Genomic DNA, 22583 nt, shown 5'->3' with positions numbered 1-22583 from the left:
TGGACTAATTGTGCTTATTTTTTTAAATTTGAAGGACTAATAAAGCTTCATTCAAACTTGAGGGACTAATTGTGCTTTGTAGGTAAACTTTAGGGACCAATAATGTAGTTTCGCTAAAAAAAAAAAAATACCAACATGAAAGAAAAGTTATGTATTATGTAAAAGTAAAACCTAATCAGTAAGATTTCCCACCTACCTCATAAAAAAAAAAAAAAAGGGAAAGAAAGACAAGTTTTTTTTTTAAAAAAAAATAATTAATTATTATTATTATTATTATTATTATTATTATTATTATTATTATTATTATTATTATTATACAATATAGAAATTCTACTTTAGTTTAATCTAAATGTATACGTGTGTGTGAAGCTCCCTTTTAGAGAATTAAGTCCCAGCATTTGTGCTCCACACCCCACAAATACTTATACTTGTGAAGTGATCACCACACTAAGAGTGCGCGGTGGTAAAAGACAAGTTTTTAACTGTACATACATTGGTAATAGTCCTATCAACATATTCAACCCTCTCAACCTCAAATTTTGACGCCTAAGAACCTAAAGTTTTGAAATCCTCCATCTTCAAAATATAATTGCTCACCTATGTGTTCCTCATTAATCCTAACATTCATAATATTAAAAAGACTTGAAGCACTTTTAAAGGATCATTTATAAATCTTAACCAGTTAAAGAATTTTAAGGGGAAAACTATACAATTCCACCCAGGATGATTTCAAATTATATAACCTAATCATTTTTCTATATATATATATATATATATAACCTAATCATTTTAAACATTCATGATGTCAAATTAATGCTCATAACCAATAATTTCTTTGATATATATTTTTTTGGGTAAATCTTTTCCCTTTTGACGATCATTATAACTAAGCTAATGGACCTCTTCATGACATCCTTTAACTGCTGTGTATGAATACTTTAGTGTTAATGATATTTAATTTAATACAACAAATATGTGCATTATATTACATATCATGCACGGTACTTTGTTTGCTGAACATTAGTGGATTAATTTCTTAATTATGCTATTATGATTCTCCAACTTCTAATCCCTATAGGGTACTTTTTGAACATTATTCAAGCACTTTTTAGAGTACTTGTGCTTGTTGGAAATGAAAAAAAGTATGTTATAAGACAATTTTATAAGACCTCTCTCTCACAATGTGTAGATCTTACCCATTGTGTGAGGGTGCCTCATGAGATATCCTCATTGAAAACATGCTAATCACATGCACATAAAATCATATTTTCATTTTAAGTACCCAACCAGTCACCCAAATTAACCAAAACCTTTTAATTAGTTTCTTCTACAACTCAATTATAGAAAATTGCAATTCATGACATGCCATATATATAGGATTCCAAATTGTCAATTTGATTTGTGACGTCTTACATTTTTCTTAAGGTCATGCAAGTACATGTAAACAATATATGATTCAACCACTAGGATGAGATTTTTTGTATCCTTTATCCCATGCAGTGGTCAACCCCTTGCAGGCTGTTAACAATTCTATAATAAGACTTATGGGATATCCTAACTGTCTGGTAAATCCATCCAGCCAATTGCCAAAGTGATCCGAGCTGTATTGGGGATGGAGAGATTTATGGGGTTCCAAAAGGTTCCAAGGAGGTGATGTGAGGCCTTGGAAACCAAGCCAGTGAGATCACCTTAGGCTGTGGCCTTGAAGCATACATATTTAAGCTTGAAGCAGTTTCGTAAGATGTGGATGGGGTTCTTGAAAATCCTCAATGAAAACTCTGTAGGATGGAAGGGACGTGACTAGGGAAAAAACTGAATGGGTTGGAAGACAGTTATGATTGCATTTCTAGAGGAAGAAGATAATTTTTTAGGGGTAACCTTTCTGCACCATGTTCAATTCCATGAAATGGTAGGGTCGGTGTTAGAGAAGTCTTGAAAATAAATTTTAGTCCATGAAGATGGTACACATACCTGTTGATAAGGTCCAACATTGGTGATGCTCTTGTTGGTGGTATTTGGGCAGAGAGAAGGCTAGAATAAGGTCTATGAAGTGGGGGGTTATTGATAGGGGAGTAGGTATTGTTGGAGTATGTGTGTTTCAAACACTTAAACTGTGCTTGTGTCCCACACTGGTTAGAGATGAGTTTTCATGTGTGTTTATAAACCATAGCATAACTTAAGAAATGGCGTGAATGATAATGGGCCAAGGGTTAGAGTTGGGCTTGAATTGGAATTGGATTTGGATTTATCTCTATCTCTCCTAGGCTATACACTTTCTTCCTTTCTTTTCCTTTTTAGCCCAATTCAGTTAAGCCCGTTGGGCATTAACTAAACAGCCCATTGAGAGCATTTAACGTGCTGTCCGTTGGGCATGCACAGTGACCATTGCAGGCTGCAGCCCATAAGTCCCCTCATTAGTTGGCTTATAAAACCCCTTATTTCCCTTTTGTTCTCTTCAAAATTTTTTTCAGCTACACGGCCGCCTCTTACCTCTGTTTTGCTCTATTTTTCTGCTCATCTCCACTGAAAATTTCAGCATCAATTTTTAGTTTTAAGGAAAGGAAAATTAAAGTTGTTCTTAGTTCTTCTTGCTTGAGTGTGAGACCAACTTGAAGAAATCACTACAGTCTAATCTTGGTAGGTTGTTCAGCCAAGAGAGCTATTCACACCGAGTTCTACTCCGGGTGGTACGAGTCAACTTTTAAAGACAATGCATTTTGCATGATTCTATAGTTTGTGAGATATTTCTAACTCTATCTATTTACTTTTTGGCATTGCTAATTTTTTAGGGTTTGTATTGTTGAATCAAAACTTGTTTATTTAGCCTTATTTTCCTACATGTATATCTAGTATTGTCTTGTTTTGTCCACATCCTTATATATAAAAAATGTAATATATCTAGAACTAATTTGATGAAATACCTCTAATTGAAATGGGTGGAACAAGAGAAGCAAAAGTTGCATCAACATAGCAAACTAACGACAACAAACACCAAAACAAAACATGCAACAAATTTGGTAACAACTCTGCAACAACACAGAAAACTACACAAAACAGTGACTAAACCAATCCAGATACAACATCTTAATCTTTAAAAACAGTTGAAAAAACTCCTCAATTAGCACAAAGAACCCTATTCTGACAGTTTCCAAGTTTGTTTATTCTTTGGATGAATAAATAAAAGGTATACATGTAGTTTACCATTTCATAGTTTATAGACAAATGTCAATAAATAGAATTTTTAGCTAAAATCAAAACCATTGCATGTGAATATATCAGCAAAAAACATGACATACTTAAACAACTCTGAAAATCAAGTACAATTTAAGTAAAACATCACCCTTTTGCATATTATGTTCTCAAGAGGTTTCATATGCTTGATACAGTGAAATCTAAACATTATTACAGCAATACAACAATGAAAACAGCTACACAGGGGTGAATAAACCATTGTTGCTATGGCTGATTGACTAAAGAGTAAGTATTTTGTATGATTTGGCATTTTAACATCCTTTAAGACGTCAACTTTGAAGCTTGTAGCCTAACAAATACAAAAATAGCAATAAAAGTATAAACAAAAGGTGATTATGTATGAACCAAAAGAAAGGATTTATTATATGTGAAAGGGGGAAGTGTAGACTAACAAACTATCTTTGAAAGCAGTAAAGCTTTATGGCTCAGACACCTATCATAATGAACAAACTTAGCAATGTAAAAATTAAGGTTTATCTCACAACAATGTTACAATGCAATCCTAGGACAAGATGCACATTGATTCACCAAAAATAGCTCCTAATATTTTTCAAGTATTACTTCCTGTTACTGACATTATATCTATTGAATGACTGACTAGTTTCAAGCTAGTTGTTACATCCAAAACCTTTTTAGTTAGAAGCCACAGTATGAGAAAGAGGGAAAAAATAGAATTTGAAACTTTAAAATAATGATTTGGAACAAAACGATAAAAGAAAAAATATATATATTGTAAGTCTAAACCTTTGTTAATACCGTAAATATAATAAATAATGCAATGGCTTAGAGAATATACCTGTAATTTCCCAAAAATGGTGAGCGCACTTTGGTTCTCCATCTCTTGAATTACCTTTGCAAAAGCTCCAATAACTCGGGATCACCGAGTTTGTGGATTTTGTAGTGTTCCCCTTGAATCCTATTCCAAAAATGAACAGAGGGAATATGCTTGACTTTCCAAAACTCAGGGCCTTCAGCTGGCTGCATACTAAGCACGAATTCAATCGGCATTTCATAAAATTGCAGTTTTTTTAGGCTTTTTAAATGTTGGATGCCAGTGGGCACCTTCTTAAGCTGTGGGGAAGGTCCAATTTCAAGAATTTCAAGAAGAGGCAAGGCATCTTCGTCTATTATCAACATATTCAATCCTCCCAAATTTCGAAGCCCCAGAAACTTGAGTTTTTGGAAGCCTCCTCCCTCAATATGTAATTGCTCACCTCCGTATCCATCATAAAGCAAAAGATCCATCAAATTAGATAAAGTTTGAAGGACCTTTAATGGATCATCCATTAATCTTGACCAATCTAAACCAATTCTAACTATACTCTTGAGTTTAGGAATCCATTCTGGCAACTTTTCTATTCGCCCAGATAGGATGAGAGTTTGTAGGCATGGCGGAGGCGAAGACATTGATTGTAACTCAAGAACTTCTTCTTCAACTGTTGCACTAATTTTCAAAGACTGAAGGTGGCTCATTTTCTCCAATGCAGTGCACAAAGCCGTCCCATTTTCTCTGTTTAGTTTACATATTTGCAACTTTCTCAATTGGCCCAAACTGCCCAATTCTTCAATAAGGGCATCGTTGTTGGCTTCAATTTTAAAAAGCTTTTGTAAGGACTGTAAACACGCAATGCCACTTTGTATCTTTATCGCTCGTCGAAAATCAATATTGTCTTCAATATCGTGGCTTTCAAAGTATGCCGCAAGATATCGTAGCTTCTGTAGCCCATTGATCTCCACTGGTAGCTCAGACACAAAGGAACGCTTCAAATCCAAAGTCTCTAGGTTGTGGAGTTTACCTATCGACTTTGGAAGTTTATGTACTTTTGTGTCTCTTAGGCTTAAGTATCTTAGAAGGAATAGATTACCTACTTCTTTAGGAATGTAATCTATAGGAGCACCTTCACAATCCATTACTTTCATTAGTTTGAAGTTTGCAAAAAAAGTACTAAAAAAAGAATTAGGCATTTCGTCTACCCCAAAAATAAGAATAGAACGAGTTTGGGAACTAGTAATATTCTCTAAAGGAGTATTTACATTGTTCTGAATTGAGAGGCGCCGAGCGATTCTCTTACAATTTGAGCAGTTTTGCATTGAGACCGAACGGAAATTCAATTCCTCTGACCTTGAAAGAATGACCTCACGAATCATATCGTGAACTCGACAACTTCTAGTTTTACCAACAAAATCCTTTTGTGTTAATTGAACCAAGCTTCTATTAATAAGTTGGTTCAAGTAGTCTTGTGCAACTTCTTCCAATGTTGTTCCTTGCCTTTCTTTTACAAAGCCCTCAGCTATCCAAAGTCGAATTAGTCTTGAACAATTAATTGAGTGATCCTCAGGAAACATGCCAAAATATAGAAAACATGCTTTGAGGTTGTAAGGTAGATCATGATAACTAAGAGAGAGAATTTTGGGGATACTTCTTAGACGTGAATTACTTTCTAACTCTGAACTAAGACTATCATGTAATTTCCGCCACTCAGAGACAACCTTGTCTTTGATTGACAAAAAACCACCTATTGCAACAATTGCTAGGGGCAAACCTCCACATCTCTCAACTATGCCACGAGACAACTCAACAAAATCAGAAGGACATTTTCCTCCTTCACATTGGAACACCTTTCTGTAAAATAGATCCAAGGCTATTTCAAAAGGTAGAGGAGGCAGATTATACACACAATTATTTGGAGATTCATTTCTAGAAGGAGCAACATCCTCATTTCGACTTGTGATTACAATTCTATTTCCTTTTTCATTCTCTGGGAAAGCAAATTTTATATGTCCCCAAAATTCTACATCCCATAAATCATCAAAAACTACTAAATACCTAAGTTCACGTAAATATTTACTTAATTCCTCCATTAGTGATGTCTCTTTCATTGTGTCAATTTCATAGGGTGCAAACTCCTTCCTTGCCTTATAGAGTTGCTTTATCGTGTCCCTCAATAGGCTTTTCATCTTGTATGATTGAGATACATTAATCCAAGCATGGCAATCAAAATGTGTTGCTACCTTCTCATTGTCAAACACTTTCTTGACAAGAGTGGTCTTGCCAAGGCCACCAATGCCAACAACTGAAAACACCTTGCGTTTAGATGGTCCTTCTACCAACCACTTTATCAATTTGGCTCTAGGAGACTCAATTCCCACAACCTCTGCTTCCTTAATGAAAAGGGATGCCACTCGAGGGTCATGCCATCTAACACTTCCAGTGTTGCTGGATCTTCCCTGCTCTATTGCACTAAAGCCATATCTTTCGCCCCTCTTTCTTATGTCCTCGAGTTTCTTGTTGATAACTTGAATATTAGAGGCTATCACATGCCGTGGTTTTAGGTTTATGGTAAAGTGAAAAACCTTCTGGAGGAAATGAAAGTATTGCCTTCGCTCGTGAGATTTTTTTGCAAAATGAAGTATGTATTTATCAATGGCATCTTCAATGTGATAAGCTTTTTCCCTTACTAGTTTCACCCATGTTTTTGCAACATTGTTCATATCTTCTTTCTCGGCCCTTGCATCTGCATCCTTGAGGAATGATCGAATGAACTCTAATTCACCTCTGATGCTTTCAACTTCATCATGGATACCTTTCAACAATTTTGCTTTCTGGACTAACAACGGGACCAAATTCTCTATAACTAGGCTAACAGCACTTTCTGCCATATCTCCTCCCTTCTTAATTCAATAGCCAAGATACACTGAAAATAGACAAACTCAGTGCCAGTAACAGAAATATAGTCACATTTAGATGAGACCAAAAAAACTTGTCATTGTTTCTCAATATTACCTCATGAACTGAAAGGTGAAGGTGAAGTTGGAACTACTCCATGTCGATCTACCACAAGCCCCTCAAGTAAAGAATAGTTGCCTCAAGCCTGCAACCTACGTTTATAACAATAAGTGAACAAGAAACACAAACACATGAGAGTGTATCTCTGATTAACTCTATGCTCCAAACTGAAAGCCATATTCTATTCTCTAGAAACAAACTAGGAGAACTTAGAATTAGAATTATGTGAAAGTAAAATTACCATTTTGGTTCTTACATTTTGAGGCCACTTTTTGGTTATTTCTTTCTTCCGACACTAAGTTAGTCCTTGTCATCATCTCAAAGACTAAAAAGGCCTACGTGTTAAATAGATTACACAGCTGGCATACTTGAAGTATACTAAAATAATAATAATAATTTTAATAGACATTAAAAAAATATGGTCACTTTGGATGAAAAAAATTTTAATTTTAAAGAAAGAGAAAAAAAAAAAATTGAACCTAGATTTGGGAATCTCGACAAACACAGATCATCACCAAATGATTTTTCAAAAGTTTCACCAATACAAGCTCAAATTAATCTCCACAAATCCAAATCAAAATTCAATCAGTTCTTCAATCTCTCACCCTTACGCACCACTGTGGCTCACTAGATCCTTAACCCATCGTGAGCTCCACTTCACATACCCGTTTGCTTCTATTGCATACATGATTCACACACTCATTCTCAATTTCTTTGATTTTCTTTTGTATTCTTGCACTTTCTTAGCTAACAAACACAATACTCAGCAACAAAGCAATCTCAAAAACTGAGAACAATAAATATTTTTGTTTTAGAAGTTGACTTGTAATTTGTTTTGGGTGTATTTTGTGCTTTCTTGCCAAGAAAATGAACAAAAAATTGCATAGGAAGCTTTTCTTTTAATTCTTCTTTTCTTTCTTCAAATTTGAGAAATTAAGAGTATATTTGGTACCACAAAAAGATACTTTATCTATTTCTTTGATTTTCTTTTATATTCTTGCACTTTCTTATCCAACAAACACAATACTTAGCAACAAAGCAATCCCAAAATCCCAGAAACTAAGAACAGTAACTATTTTTGTCTTAGAAGTTGAACTGTAGTTTGTTTTGGGTGTATTTTGTGCTTGCTTGCCAAGAAAATGAAAGAAATAATGCATAGGAAGCTTTTCTTTTAGTCTTCTTTTCTTTCTTCAAATTTGAGAAAGTAAGAGTATGTTTGGTACCACAAAAAGCTATTTAATCTATTTTACCACTTCACTTTACAAAACATTCAACATCAATGATTTTATTTTAACATTCAACATAATAAAATAATATAAACAACATAATAAAATAATATATTTACTACAATAAACAACAACCACCAACACCAACACCATAAAATAATTTATCTTTTAACAAAATATTGTTTTTTTTTTTACCACCTTCGCTACAGTCATAGTCATCTTTGGCTCTGCACTGTAACTCAACAGCAAAATAAAATTCCTTTTGCTCCACTGATGCATTAGCCTTTTGTTCCACTTTTGTTATATGTAGTTGCTAAATTTAGCATTTTACCTATTTGCCTCCACCAATACTAATGCTCTTAATTATCTGTGTAAAGTTGTGATTACAAGTGTGTTTTTGTTGGCTTTAATTATATGTCAAATTTGATTGTATTTTGTTCAATCATTGCCATGTATGTTTATGAGATTTAATGTTAGGGTTGAGTATGAGAGTTTTGTGAAGAATTGTGAAGACAGTGAAATTAACGACTTGCTCGCAATTGGTATGTGAGTGGACAACCCACGAAAGGCCACGTGAGAAGTACATGCTTGGAAGCTAAATAGAAATATGTCAAGCTGGTTTTCAGGAGTCACTTCACGAGTTGGCCACAGGAGTCACTTCACGAGTTGGCCAACTTGCAAGTGACCCGTGAAATTCTATGCCTGGATGATTTCAAAAAGTGTTTTCCTCATTTTTTACACACACTATATAAGCCCACATTACCCACGAAATTGTAAGGAGACTTTTTAGAGAGAAAACCCTAACAATACATTTGAGAGTTAGAGATTGTAAACTCACAATCATCTACACAATTTCTCTTAGTTTTCCTCTACTCCTACCTCTTCAATTGCAAATCCTTGAGAGGTTCTTAGCCCAAAAATTTACCTTATCCAATCTGAGTGTTGAGAGAAGTTTTGGTGTGTGTGATAAGCATTGCAAGAAACCATTGATTGGCAGATGCAATTTGGAGCTGATTGTAGATCTGGATAACTAGTGAAGACATGGCTCAGTAAAGTTCATTTGGTAGCTGGAACTCAGAGGGTTCAAGTACATTGGGTAGATTAAGCTTGGAGGGTCTTTTTGATATCTTTATACTCCAACTTTATTCACTAGTGGATCGATTCGACTTAGAGGGCTGCAAAAAGGTTTTTCACAGAGTACTTCGGTTTCCTCTTCGATAACACGTCTCGATGTTATCTTGTGTTTGTATCTCTCTTCCCTTACTCTTTATGCTTTACATTTATTGTTTATTATATTTTCATATTCTATAGAGTAGTTCCAGCATTATTGAGTTACACTTACTCTTATTCCACCTAGTTAAGTAGAGTAAAAGCAATCTAGCAATTTCTTTGAAATTGAGGGTCTAAACAAGCAATAGCGTTTTACACTATTTGAGCTTTCAATTGATATTAGAGTGGGTACACATATTTAGATTTGAATATCTTTGTGTGATCCTAGACCCTATTTGAGATGGATCAATCTTAATCCCTTAACACACCTCCCTTCTTCGACGGGAACAATTATGCGTTTTGGAAAGTACATATGCGTGCTTTCTTATGTGCTATTGATGAGAGTGTGTGGGACTCCATCAAAATTGGATGGGCTAGGCCTGACAAACCCAAGGCCGAGTGGTATAAGGCCGTTGTTGCTTTGGCCAATGCTAATAGTAAAGCCATTAATGCTATTTTATGTGGTGTGTCTACTGATGAATTTCACGGGATATCTCATGTGAAGACCACCCAAGAAGCAAGAAAGATCCTTAAGACTACCTATGAAGGTACTGAGAAGGTCAAGGACACAAAGCTACAAATTCTCACTACTCAATTCGAGGAAGTGAAGATGAGTGAGGATGAGTCATTTGACTCATTTTATGGTAGACTCAATGAGATTTTCAATGCTAAGCTTAATCTCAGAGAGAAGGTAGAGGACACAAAAATTGTGAGGATGGTCCAAAGGTCTCTACCTGAAAGCTTCCGGGCCAAAGTTACCACCATTAAGGAGAGCAAATACTTGGATGCCATTAACATTCAAGAACCTGTTAGCTCACTTTAAACTTATGAGCTTTGGCTGCCATCTCATAAAAGTAGCAAGTTTCTTGCTCTCAAGACCATAAATGAGAGAGCCAATGAGTCTTCAAATGAGGATGATATCAAGAATGAGGTGGCTTACCTTGCAAAGAATTTTTAGAAATTTCTGAAGATAAAGAATAATGGGAAGTCTTTTGGCAAGGGGAAATCTTCATCCTTCAAGAATGATAGGAAAATTTTCAAGAAAAAGGATGTCAAAGAGTCATCACCATCTCAAGGAATCGTTTGTTATGAATGCAACGAACATGGTCATTTGAAGAGAGAGTGCCCAAGCTATTTGAGAGAGAAGGACAAGGTGTTAATTACCACCCTTAGTGATTCTAAAAGCTCTAGTTCAGATTTGGAAATTATTCTACCTTTATGGCAATTACCTCAGTGGACTCAAAAGAAGAATTAGAAGAGTTGAATGAGGAACTAGGTGAGCACAACGATGTTAAAGACATTGAAGCTACTGATGATGAGGAAGTATACCTTAATGAAGGTGATAAGAAGTTTCAAGTTTTTTATGATGAATTGCTTAAAGATTGTGGCAAGTGTGTCAAAGTAGCTAAGAGTGTGGTTAAGAAGATGAAGAGAATCGAGGAAGACCACAAATCCACTCTTGTGCAACTTAGAGATGCTAAGTGTGAAGTTGAGAATTTGAAAGAGGAATTGTTGAATTCTTATTCCAAAATCAAATTTCTTGAACTAGAAGTGATTCAAGCAAATGAAAAGGTTGAGCGCATCACAACCAAGAAGCTTGAGAATGTCCTAACATCTCAAAAGTCCTTTTCGGACAAGATTGGATTGGGTTGCACCGGTAGAGGAAGTTCAAGTGTAAAACCAAAGAGGGAGATGAAGTTTGTGTCAGCAAAGGTTGTTGAGAAGCTAGAAGTTAAGAGACCAAATCTTGAGAACAAGGCCATTGCGGCAAAATATAAGGCAAAAAGGAAGTCATTGCATAAGAATTAAAGAGGACTTCAAGTGAAGCATTTTTGCCATCGTTGTGGCATTCATGGTCACACTAGATTCAAACTTCATGCTTTCAAAAGAGCCGATCTTGAAAGTACTCAAGGAATTGAAAAAGGGAAGCCAAGAGGAAAGCAAGCCAAGGAAGACAATGGAGGACAACTCATTGGGGATATTTTAGAGATGCTTAACAGCATTTCAACTTGCCTAGCTAGCTTCACCCCAAGGTTTGAGCATTATGTTCCACGTACCCGTCCTATTAAGGATCCCACTCAAAACACTCGTGCGATGTGGGTGAAGAAGGGTACTCATGCATGATCACTCTACCATGTCCATGCATTAATATTTCCAATGTTTTAGGGACATAGTTTCATGCATGCTCTCATGTGCATCTTCTTTTGGTTATCATGTTAACCCTCTAGCATGTTTATTTTAATTGCCTTTTAGTAAAAAGCTTATTTGTTGTTGATCTTACTTTATTGCTTTTGTTTTGTGTGAGTAAAAAAATCAAAAAATCACATAAAAATTATAAAATCGAAAAAAAGTTTGATTGCTTGTGTTGTATCCTATCACATGTTGAGTTTGGCCTAGTACCTTCATACTAATGACATAGTGTATTTATGAGCTTAGCTTGTTATGTATGCACATATTGAATGTGAGTGAAATCTAGAAATCTATGTTTGATTGTTGTAAATAGATCTTCAAGCTTGTCATGGATGTCTAGCCAATAGTCTTATTTGATCTTGATACTTGAGTAGACTTGGTCTTATATATCTCCTCACATTTAATTTTCTGTGAAAAAACTGTTCGAACATCAATCTCTAAAAAGCGAAAGAGTTGAAAAAGTATTGTTTTGAAAACTAGTTTGACTAGGGAAATGTGGAGCAAAATGTATTTATTTGTATGATGCCAAAAGCAAAGGCTTATTCTTCAATGAAATATAAAGAATTTCATGGCATAAATGCTCAAAAATTGAGTTGTGTTGATTAAAAAAAAAAAAGAAAAAAGAAAAATGGAAGCTAAATGAAAAGCTTTCAATCAATGTAAACACTTTTGTGAAGAATCATATACGTTCATTTCTATTAGTGAGATATAGGTCTCTTAACTTCGTATTATTTGTGTATTACTTGATTGAATTGATCATTGAAACTTCATGCTAGACTATGGGCTAACTTATACTTGATACTCACACACAATATACAAGTCTAATGTTCAATAAATATCCATTTCATTTGTGTGATTGTACGTGTTTAAATGTGATGTGTGTATGCTCAATTGCTCGTTGATTAAGCCCAAAAAAAAAAAAAAAATTAAGTGTTTTATTTGTTTTTGAAAGTGATTTTTGTCACTCTTGTTTTGAAAGTTTTTCTCAAAAAGCAAAAAATTTTGTGTTGAAAAACTTTGTGTTTGGCAATTTCGCAACTCATTTTGAGAGTGGATGCAGTCTGATCCAAGTCGCGAGATGAAATGGGAAAATTTAGTTCCTTTGAAAAATCAAGTAGAGAGTTTCATGACTCATCTACAAGTGGTTCATGACTCAAGCCTAACCTACAAAATGAAAATGAGGAAATTTCAATTTCTTCACAAATTCAGGTAGAGACTCAGATGCAAGTGCGTCTCGACTCAAATCTAACCTACAAAAGTCTACCCAATGCATTTGCACATTTCGCGAGTAACTCATGAGTGGCTTGTGAGTCACTAACTAGTGAAATTAGCAAAAAGTCAGTTTTAAAGGGCTTAAATTGACAACTTTTCAAAATTTTGTTTTTTAGCTCTTCGTGAGTCCCTCACCCAAAACTCAAAATTTCTTAAAAAACTCAACCAAACTTCTTTGGATTTCACTTCTAAGACTACTATAAGGTATTTTTTTAACACGTTTACTCTTTCGATTCCTTAGATTTAGTTCTAGAATGCTTAAAACCATGGGTTGGATTTACTTTGATTAGGGATTGGGAAATTTTAGTTTTTGTCAATTTATTTTATTTTATTTTGATGATTGGGCTTAGTCCTATTTGTGTTGTTGATGATTATGTTGGCCCCTTGTGGAGTTTTGAACTTGTATTAAGGCATATTTTCACATTTTCATGCATTTTCCATCATCTAGTGTTATTTTGTACACATTAGGTGTTTGATAAAATATCCCTAAGGCATTTTTTTTACTTGTTTGGACTCCGATGAGTACCAAAGTTTGGGGTTTACCATGTTTACTTATTTGTAACATGTTTTGATCATTGTTTGTGTTTTACACACTTTGCCCCTTTGTGCTTGTTCATGCCATGATCATGCATTGCACACACACCCTTGGTGAACACAACCTATCACATTTGACTTGTCATGCATTTATCTCATGATTTTAGTCTATTTAGACCATCTTGCATCTATAACATGTCTTTGTGTTTTTCTTTTTTATGCTCTTTAATCAATCTTATGCTTTGTTTTTAGAGTGTTTATGTTTCATTTTTGTACTAACTTGCATTTAGTCAAGTTTGTTGCCATTTCGTATATGGTTTAAGTTTGTTTCTTCTTTGTAGATGTCTCCAAGAAAGAAAACAGTTGCAAAGAAGTCTTCTAAGCATCTTCGATTTGACAACAAACTTTTTAGAAGTAGTGATGCTTTTGAGGCTTATACAGATTTATTCAGCTCGGTTGTGATCATTGTGGAAAGGGAAGTGAACCTTGACTCACTCTCTCAGAGATTCATTCCAGAGGTGTTCAGGGATTGAACTTGGACTAAGTTCCTCGATGGGTTAACAAAAGTTTGGGATCCTATTATTCAGGAGTTCTTCTCGAATGCTATTGTGGAAGGTGAACATCTCAATTGTTGGGTAAGGGAGAGACAATTCTACGTCACTCTTGAGTTAATCTAAGATCTCCTAGAAGTCCGCCCAGTCATTCCTAAATCCACTCTACCATATGATGGAAGAAGAACTAAAATCACATCTGCTATTGAAGTGCTTGGAGGAAAGGAGAAGAAACAGTCAATGCACACAGTTGATTTCTCTCCTGCAATGAAAGCCTTAGCATACATAATGATCTTCAATCTTTATCCAGTGAAGAATTTGACTACTCTATCTCAACCAAAGACTCTATTTCTTCATGACTTGTACACGGGAAAGGAGATTGACATATGTGCTCAAATTTACCATCTCTTTGCCAAGTGTATTCGCAAGAAGTCGACTGAGATGACCTTTCCATTTCCAGGAGTGATCATGTCTATTCTATAACGCGAGAAGGTCAATCTTCCGCATGATTGGACTACTATGAGAGGGGAAGATCCCTTCGCTACTTAAACCATGACAAGGAGCAAAGCTTGCCTTCTAGGTACCGAAGGGGAAGTAGAAGGAGAAGGAACAAAAGGAGAGGACATTGCTATTAAAGATAATACTGATGAAGAGATTGATAACTTTACTCTTGGTTTGGATGACATGCAAGCTTCACCTTCACAAGCTCAGCCTCAGGCACCAGCTTAGGTTCCTAATTGCCTCGATCTGCTTCTTGACAAATTGAATCACCTTCAAAGATCTCAGGAAGTTTTGCAAAGGACATTGGATGAGAATTGTGCCTACTCTAGAAGTTAATTCACCTACCTCTAAGAGCAAATCATCGCTCTTTCTTCTCAAATCCAAGATATGGGAAGCTTAGACTAGCAACTTTGACAATTTTGGTAAAAAAAGGGGAGTAGTGCTAGCTTGAGAAGGAGTACAATTTGGGGGGGAGTAGTATATTTTAATTTGTAATTTTTATTTACCTTGCTTTTTATAAGCTTTTAGTACTTAAATTTAAAAAACTCTGTTTACTTTAGTACTTTTGTACTTAGTTTTTACAACCCTGATGATGCATTTAGTTTATCTATTGCCTTCTTGCTTTAGTTTCTTAACAGTTTCAATTCAACGAGTTAAGTGGGTTGGGTGGGTTGGCAAATTTAATTGACTAAATTAAATTATTTCAATTAAATTGGATAATTTTTGGCTCCATCAAATAATATATATATATATATATAAATCTTAGAATATGAAATTAGACTTATACATAGAGTAAGAATAATAACAAAACCTTAGAGAGAGTAGATGAAGTTTATTAGAGAAGAGAAATGTGAAAATGAAAAAATAAAATGAAAGTGAGATGATTGAAATAAAGTGAATGTGTAAGTAAGGTAGAGTTTTGCGACATAACAAATTATGTGTGTTTGTGTGTGTGTGTAGTCGGACAGGTTAGAAATGTCTCAACCTAACTAAATTATCTATCTAACTTGCCCAACCCAACCTACCTCACTTACTAGATTTGCATGGGTTGGGTCTAGTTGATTCAGATTGGGTAGGTTGGTGGGTCAAATGGTTTTTTTGCGCAACCTTACTCCTTACCATCATCCTCATCCACAAAATCCTCTCTGTCACACCACCATTGTTGAACCAACCATCAACCTATGTGTGCGCCACCAGAAACCCACTTTCAATGTGAGCTTCGAAGTGTTTTACATAGGAAGTGGAGACTAGCTCATCATGATCTATTCTGTGGGGTTATATCTCCTATTCAGGTTTGGGTTGTGTTTAAAAATACAATGTCTATGTGTTTAGTGGGCTTGTTTTACTTTTGCAGCATGTGATTGTACCTGTTGTATACAAACATGTATTTGACATTTTTTAAAAAAATTATCGATTTAGGGAAAAAATGGTTCATCACGTAGTTAATAGGCTCAAGAAATGCTCACTCAATTTTGTGTTGTTTTGAAATTGTTGGGGTCTTATATATGTATGTTGACAAACATGTGATAAAACACACATTATATGTATTTAAGATCATCAACAAGTGGTATGCTTTGAAGACTAAAGACTACTCAAGAAAAGCTGCCAAAAACAAGACTTCAATACTTCTTAATGCTTTTTGATCTATCGAAAATAAATGAATCTCGATACATAGCTTGACACCTCTCGATCTATGAAGCTACTGGAAAACTTAACAATAAATTTTGTTTCAACCAATGATGAGTTGACCCAACTTGGAATTTGTGCACTAGGATTCCAAAACATACAAAAACAATATTATGGCCATCATCATACGCACAGAGAGACTCACTCATACTTGGAGCTACAGTGATGTTTTATGCACCTAGGGTTTTGAAGAATATTGCAAAAGGCTACATCAATCAAACGATTGATGTGGTGTTAGTCATAGATTGTAGGTTTTTGTAAAGGATAAGTCTTAGAGCCCTAGCAAAAGGTGTCTCAAATGCTAAAATTTTAGCATTCGGTACACCAAATACAAAAAACAAAATACAAGATTTATGAGATGTCTCAAATGCTAAAAAATTTAGCATTTTGAGTGAAATTGCTACATTCCAATTCTATTAGTAGAACGACATCGTAGACAATCTATTTCTTTTTATTTGTTTCTCTCTCCTCCCACACCTCTCCCTTCTCTAACCTTATTTTTTATTCTCTCTTTCTCTCTTCAAGTTCAGATACCCAGCCGACTAGCCCTTTCTCCCCCCTCTCCCTCTTCATTTTCTCCTCTTTTCTTAGCAATCTCTCTTCACCTCCTCAATCTGCACCGCCCTCTCTCTTTTCTATCCTCTTTTCTTAGCCCTCTCTCTCCTCAAATTAGCACCACACTCTCTCTTCGCCTCTTTAGACCAACACCAACCTCTCTCTTCTTTCCCTCCTTTCCTTCATCTTCTCCTTTCTTCTCAGCCCTTTCTCTCCTCCCCAAATTGGTTGCACTATCCTCCTCACCAACGCTTTCTTTCTCTCCTTTCCTTCATCTTCTCCTCTCTTCTCAGCCCTTTCTCTCCTCCCCAAATTGGTTGCACTATCCTCCTCACCAACGCTAGGGGTTCTTTGGGTAGTTGGGTCATATCAGCGATAGTGGTTTGGTGTTTTTCTCGGTGGTGTTATAGGATTGGTGGATTTATGACGATTTTGGTGAATTTTGGTTAATTTTTTGTGTGATTTTAGTTGGTCGGTGAATTTTGGGATGCGACAGTGGTTTGGTTTTTTTTGGAGTTGTGTCACGGTGGCGATTTTTGTAGGATTTGGTGTTTTGGGTTGGGTCACAGTGGCGGTGCTGATGGTGAATGAGGTTCTGGTTTAAAGGAGAGAGAATTTTTGGTTTTTAGAGAGAGACGTGATTAAATGATTTTTTTGATTGCATTTTTTATATTATTTTAATGTGTAATAATGCTAAAGTAGAAGATGTCATGTAAAGTGTACTATTGAATGGTATGAAAATAAAATAAAGTAGGTATTTATAGTGTTAAATTGGCATTTGTCATAGCACAATTGATGCCAATGCTCTTCTACAGGAAGTAGTCCAATTGGAGATTGAAGCTAAGTTTCCTTATAAATCAATAGGTTCTACTATAGGTAAGTGTTTCGGAATACGGTAAGAGCTCTTGTACTTGTAAGCTTTATTCTTGTTAGTGGATTCTTTGGGAGTGGTGACCTAAAACTCACCCAATAAGGTTTTGCTTGTGAGGGTTTTTCCATTGTGTCAAACATATTTTCTCCTGTACTTAATTGAGTTTGGTGAATTGATTGTACCTTAATTGGATTTGCATGTAATTTGGACTAATTAATCAACTTGGGTGATTGGTTTATTAATTTAGGTCAATTTTTTACCCAACAAAACTAACCAAACATTTTTTCAACTTTGAAAAACATGATAAAATTGTTTTTTTTCCCCCTAAAAAACAAGCTTTTGAAAACAAAAAACAAAAATGGTTACCAAACATGTTCTAATTTTTTTGTTTTTGTTTTCGTTCAAATATGGACAAGGTATTTTTTTTAATGTCAATTAAAATTATTTATTATTATTTTAGTAGTCAAGTAAACTTCAAGTGTGCCAGGTGTGCATTTTGTTTGACATGTAGGCGTTTTCTATCAATAAGAAGATGACAATTACTAACTTGACAATAAGTTAAAAATAACTTGACCAAATTGATTGTTGGGAAAAAAGTAGAGACCAAATTGAAGATGATCCAAAATGTAGACACCAAAATAATAATTTCTCTTTATTTGAATTTAGTATCTAACTTTGCCCATTACAAGTGATGCTATCATAAGGTGCCCACTAAATTGTTTAGTGGGGAAACTCCAATCCTTAACCTTTCAATTTAAGAAGTGGGCTTCCCATCCATTGTGGGTGGGGGTGCCCACTAAATTTAGTGGGCACCAATCAAGTGGAGCCCACTAAATTGAGTAAGGAAGTGTTTTGAATGTAACAATTAATGATACAATAAGCTGAAGGATGTAAGAAAAATTCTACGACATGGTGTTTTGATAATTTTTAAATCAGATTACTATAAGAAATTATGTAATTCCGTCTCAAGTTATTTGCAAAAAAATTCAATAAAAATTAGTAACAAAATAGGCACATTTCATAGGCTAAGAACAAATCAAACAAAATAACTCATTTCGGGGTAATCTCAATAAAAGGCATCAAAACAAAATAGTACCTGCTCTTGAAATTGCACTTATGTGGTTTATAATAGCACCCTTTTTTTTTCCTCTTATGTAGACAAAGCAACAACTTCAACCTGATCATGAATATATGTTAATTGTTCTCCACATAACTCCACATAAAGAAATACATGTCTATGCTAATCTTGGAAAAGAGCATGAGATCTTACATTTCAAAATGTATTTTGCTTTACAAGTAATCGCATCCATGGCTAAAGATGATGAAGAGAGATTGTGCCATGGCTTTGGGGAGAAGGAATAGCAATCTATAATTTCTCCTTCAGTTGCTCTGTAAAAATAGTAATATATAAACATTGTCCTTTCTACAGTAGTGGAAGAAAAAAAATGGTCCTACTTTTTTTTTTTTTTTTTTAATTGACTCTCTAAAGTTACCCATACCGTTCATTTTGTATTCTCCTGTCTCTCAATTATTTTTTCCTTGAGAAAGTGCGTGCAACCTTTCATCTTTCAATCATTGTGGAATATTCAACACCGTGCCAATGTTAGTGGGAACGCTTTCACAAAACTAAGCATGCGAGTTTAGATAAGAATAAAAAATTAAAATTATTTCATTATTCAATTTATTTTTACTATTATTTATGGGCTCCACTGCATTTTTTGACATTATTCATAAGTTCCACTGTACTATTTCAACTGACTTTTACCTTTATTTACAGTACTTTCAGTAATAATTTTTCAGTTTCAACAAAATAAGCGATATCTAAACACATCCTAACTGGTAGTTAAGAGTTTAACATACTAATATGAATTTTACCAATGAGTATCTACTTAATTGCTATAGACTTTTGAAACTATGTTCTCCACCTGCTAAATTAATCATAACCAATATTACATTAGTAGATTTAATAAAGTTTTTTTTTTTTCCCTTCTGAAAATTACATAAAGTTGTTCTTTTTACCGTGTCATATGGTGTTTTTATTATTATTTATTAATGGAAACAAATAAATTATGATTTGATGAAAATTCCGCTTGATTTGTATTATGGTCTTTCAAAATGTTTTCCCCAACTAACTGTAATCATATGCCCTCACGAAAAGAATGGACCTCCTACTTTGCAGTAGGCATAGTTGAATATTTTGATTATATTGGGAATATACGTGAATAAAGTTTCACATTAAATAAGTATGACAAAAGAAGCAGTTAATATAATATAGTTGGGCCTAAACTCAATAAACTTACGTCTTTTGAGTTAGGTGATGTCCTTATATGTTACATTAACTACTTAGTGGCTCTCCTAGGTGTTATCTCCAGTAAAAGGGGCGAGGTGTTCAAAACTTTATTTATTTAATTGTAGCATTAACCAATGAAACGATAATAGACTTTATTTATTCAAGATCAAGTTGTGAATGGCAAAAAAAAAAGGTGAGACATTCTTCTAATCAAACAATAACCTCCTTATTCTCTTTTGTGGCATTAGCAAAAGCTACACTAACAAATGATACATTATGAAAACATTTTCTAATCAAGCCAATATCTTCAAGTGTCCACGCAACTTCCAAAGGCAAAATCTAGTCGAATTCAGCAAATCCACCAATTCATTGAACGTGCTTTCCACAATAATGTTAAAGAAATAGTTTGCCTGACAGAACAAAAGCTGAAAAGAGCTTTCCTCATAACAATAGTCTTGGGAATCTTCCTCCCTCGCCAAATAACAAAGCTGATGAACTGCCTGAGGGATCCCAAAGCCCACGACAACTCAAATTAAGAACTCTCCCTTTGCTTGTCTTTTGCAGAAAGTATCAGAACTGAGCTTTGGGCTCGCCTCATTTTTTTCCAAACAAGAACGTTGGAAAATGCTAAGTACTAGTTACTGCCACTTTTACTACATAATACTTAAAAATTAATGTAATAATAAATGTGATTGATAAAATTTAACTGACCTTATAAATGAATATTTGAATTGTTTATTTGTGATTAGCAATAGCAATATATCAAACTGATCAATTTATTTGTGCGTTTTCTCAATTTATTGTAAACTCAAGTTTTGGATTTAACTTGAGTATTGTAATCTCAACTTTATTATAGTAAATTGATCATATTTGCCTCATGATTTTTCTCTCTGCTGAAGGGTTTTCTCTTCCAACTAATTTTGTGTGCTCTTGTGTGATTATTTTCTAGGTGTTTGTGTAAATTTTATTATCTAGGTAGCTTGGAATTATATTAAACTTAATTCACACATAGACTATATTTATCCCAACCAGTGGTATCAATAATCAATTTTTGTTTCTACTTCCAAGCACTCTCATTGGTTTAATGTAAAACCCATAAAAATGCAAAATGTATCAATGCCCCATATCTAGTGAGACATTTTGCATAAATTTTTACAACTTGCTACAATGATGATGTATATTTACATAACCAATTAACCATGGTAGAATTGTGTAAAAGTTTTTATTATTTTTTATTCTCTTTCATGTAGCATTAAAGTAAGAATATTTTAATATGATGTATTCCAAAATAAATAAATAAAAATGAGCTGTAAGGTTGTTGTAAAAGTGGTTATATATATATATATATATATATATATATATATATATATATATATATACATTGTTGCATAAGTGGACAAGAATGCTCTAAAAGTGATCCACAATTAACCTTGAATTGAAATCATATTTTTATTCATTTAACTAATAAACTTGACTTAACCATTGCGCACCCTTAGTGTGGTGGTCATTCTATAAGTATAAATACTTGTAGAGTGTGGAGGGCAAGGGTCAGGGTTCAAGTCTCCAGAAGCGAGTTTCACACATATATACACTTAGATTAGATTAGAGTAGAAATTTTATCATATAAAAAAATTAAAAAAAAAATAAAAAAATAAAAAAAAAATAAAAAACTTGACTTAATTCCACATAACTTAATTGACGGGATTCAAACTGGAACTTTTCAAAGTCAAATATCTTGATTAATTAAGGTATTTTTATAACTATTTAATTGAATATCATGAATCATATATCAACAGCATGAGGTGGAATGGGTCCCGTACTTGTAGTTTTTCTTTTTCTTTCATTTAATTTCTCTATCAATTGCACTAATATATTTAGTCGTCGGATGGGGTCAAGAAGAAAGAGAGAAAGAAAGGGTCTCGGTCCCCCTTTCTTCTTCTTCTTCTTCTTCTTCTTACTTTTTTTTTTCTCATTGTGGAAGAGGAAGAAAGGGTCACGGTCTTGGCCTTGATCTATTGGCATCTTCTTCTTCTTCTTTTTGTGAGGTTTAGATCTAAGATTTTATTCTTTGGTTTTGATAATTTATAAAGTGTCACATCATTTAAAATATTAAATGACATTACTTTAAATACCCTTTAAGATTTGTAATATTTGTTACATGGTACATTTGTGGGTGGCTTGAATTGCCGCTTTAACCATAGTGGGTCATGCTATCTAAGTGAATATAGTTTGTATTACCAAAAAAAAAAAAACCTGCATGGCAATTTCATTAGAATTCCTCTTAACCTGGCAGCCGTATGTACTAAAAATAAAGACAGGTTTTGAGTGAGAGAAATATAGGGTGTATTTGGGGTTTGCATGTTTTGAGAGTGTTCTTGTGCTACTGTTATAATCTCCCTATTTTATAGTGAACCTTTATACCTATTGTCATTTGTTGATGTAGGAACATTGTCAAATCACGTAAATTCTTTGTGTTGATCCTCTTTCTTTTAAAGATCTGTTGGTACAACAAGGTTTGGTGAATACTTTCTACAAGAAAAATAACAAAATGGAGAAGAGCGATTTAATCGCAACATATTTGCAACATATTTGAATTTAA

At 34.3% G+C, this 22583-nt stretch overlaps 1 long non-coding RNA gene across 1 annotated transcript; it reads left to right on the top strand.

Moving 5' to 3' along the window:
• The first annotated feature begins 2489 nt into the window (after positions 1–2489).
• Positions 2490–14080, top strand: LOC115958148. Its single transcript, XR_004084458.1, has 2 exons — positions 2490–2687; positions 13872–14080. It is a non-coding gene; the product is annotated as an uncharacterized LOC115958148 (long non-coding RNA).
• Positions 14081–22583: the final 8503 nt, after the last annotated feature.

This window comes from Quercus lobata, chromosome 8 (genome assembly GCF_001633185.2).
Source record: "Quercus lobata isolate SW786 chromosome 8, ValleyOak3.0 Primary Assembly, whole genome shotgun sequence".
NCBI classification, from domain to species: Eukaryota; Viridiplantae; Streptophyta; class Magnoliopsida; order Fagales; family Fagaceae; genus Quercus; species Quercus lobata.
This window is presented reverse-complemented; position numbering and strand designations above follow the sequence as displayed.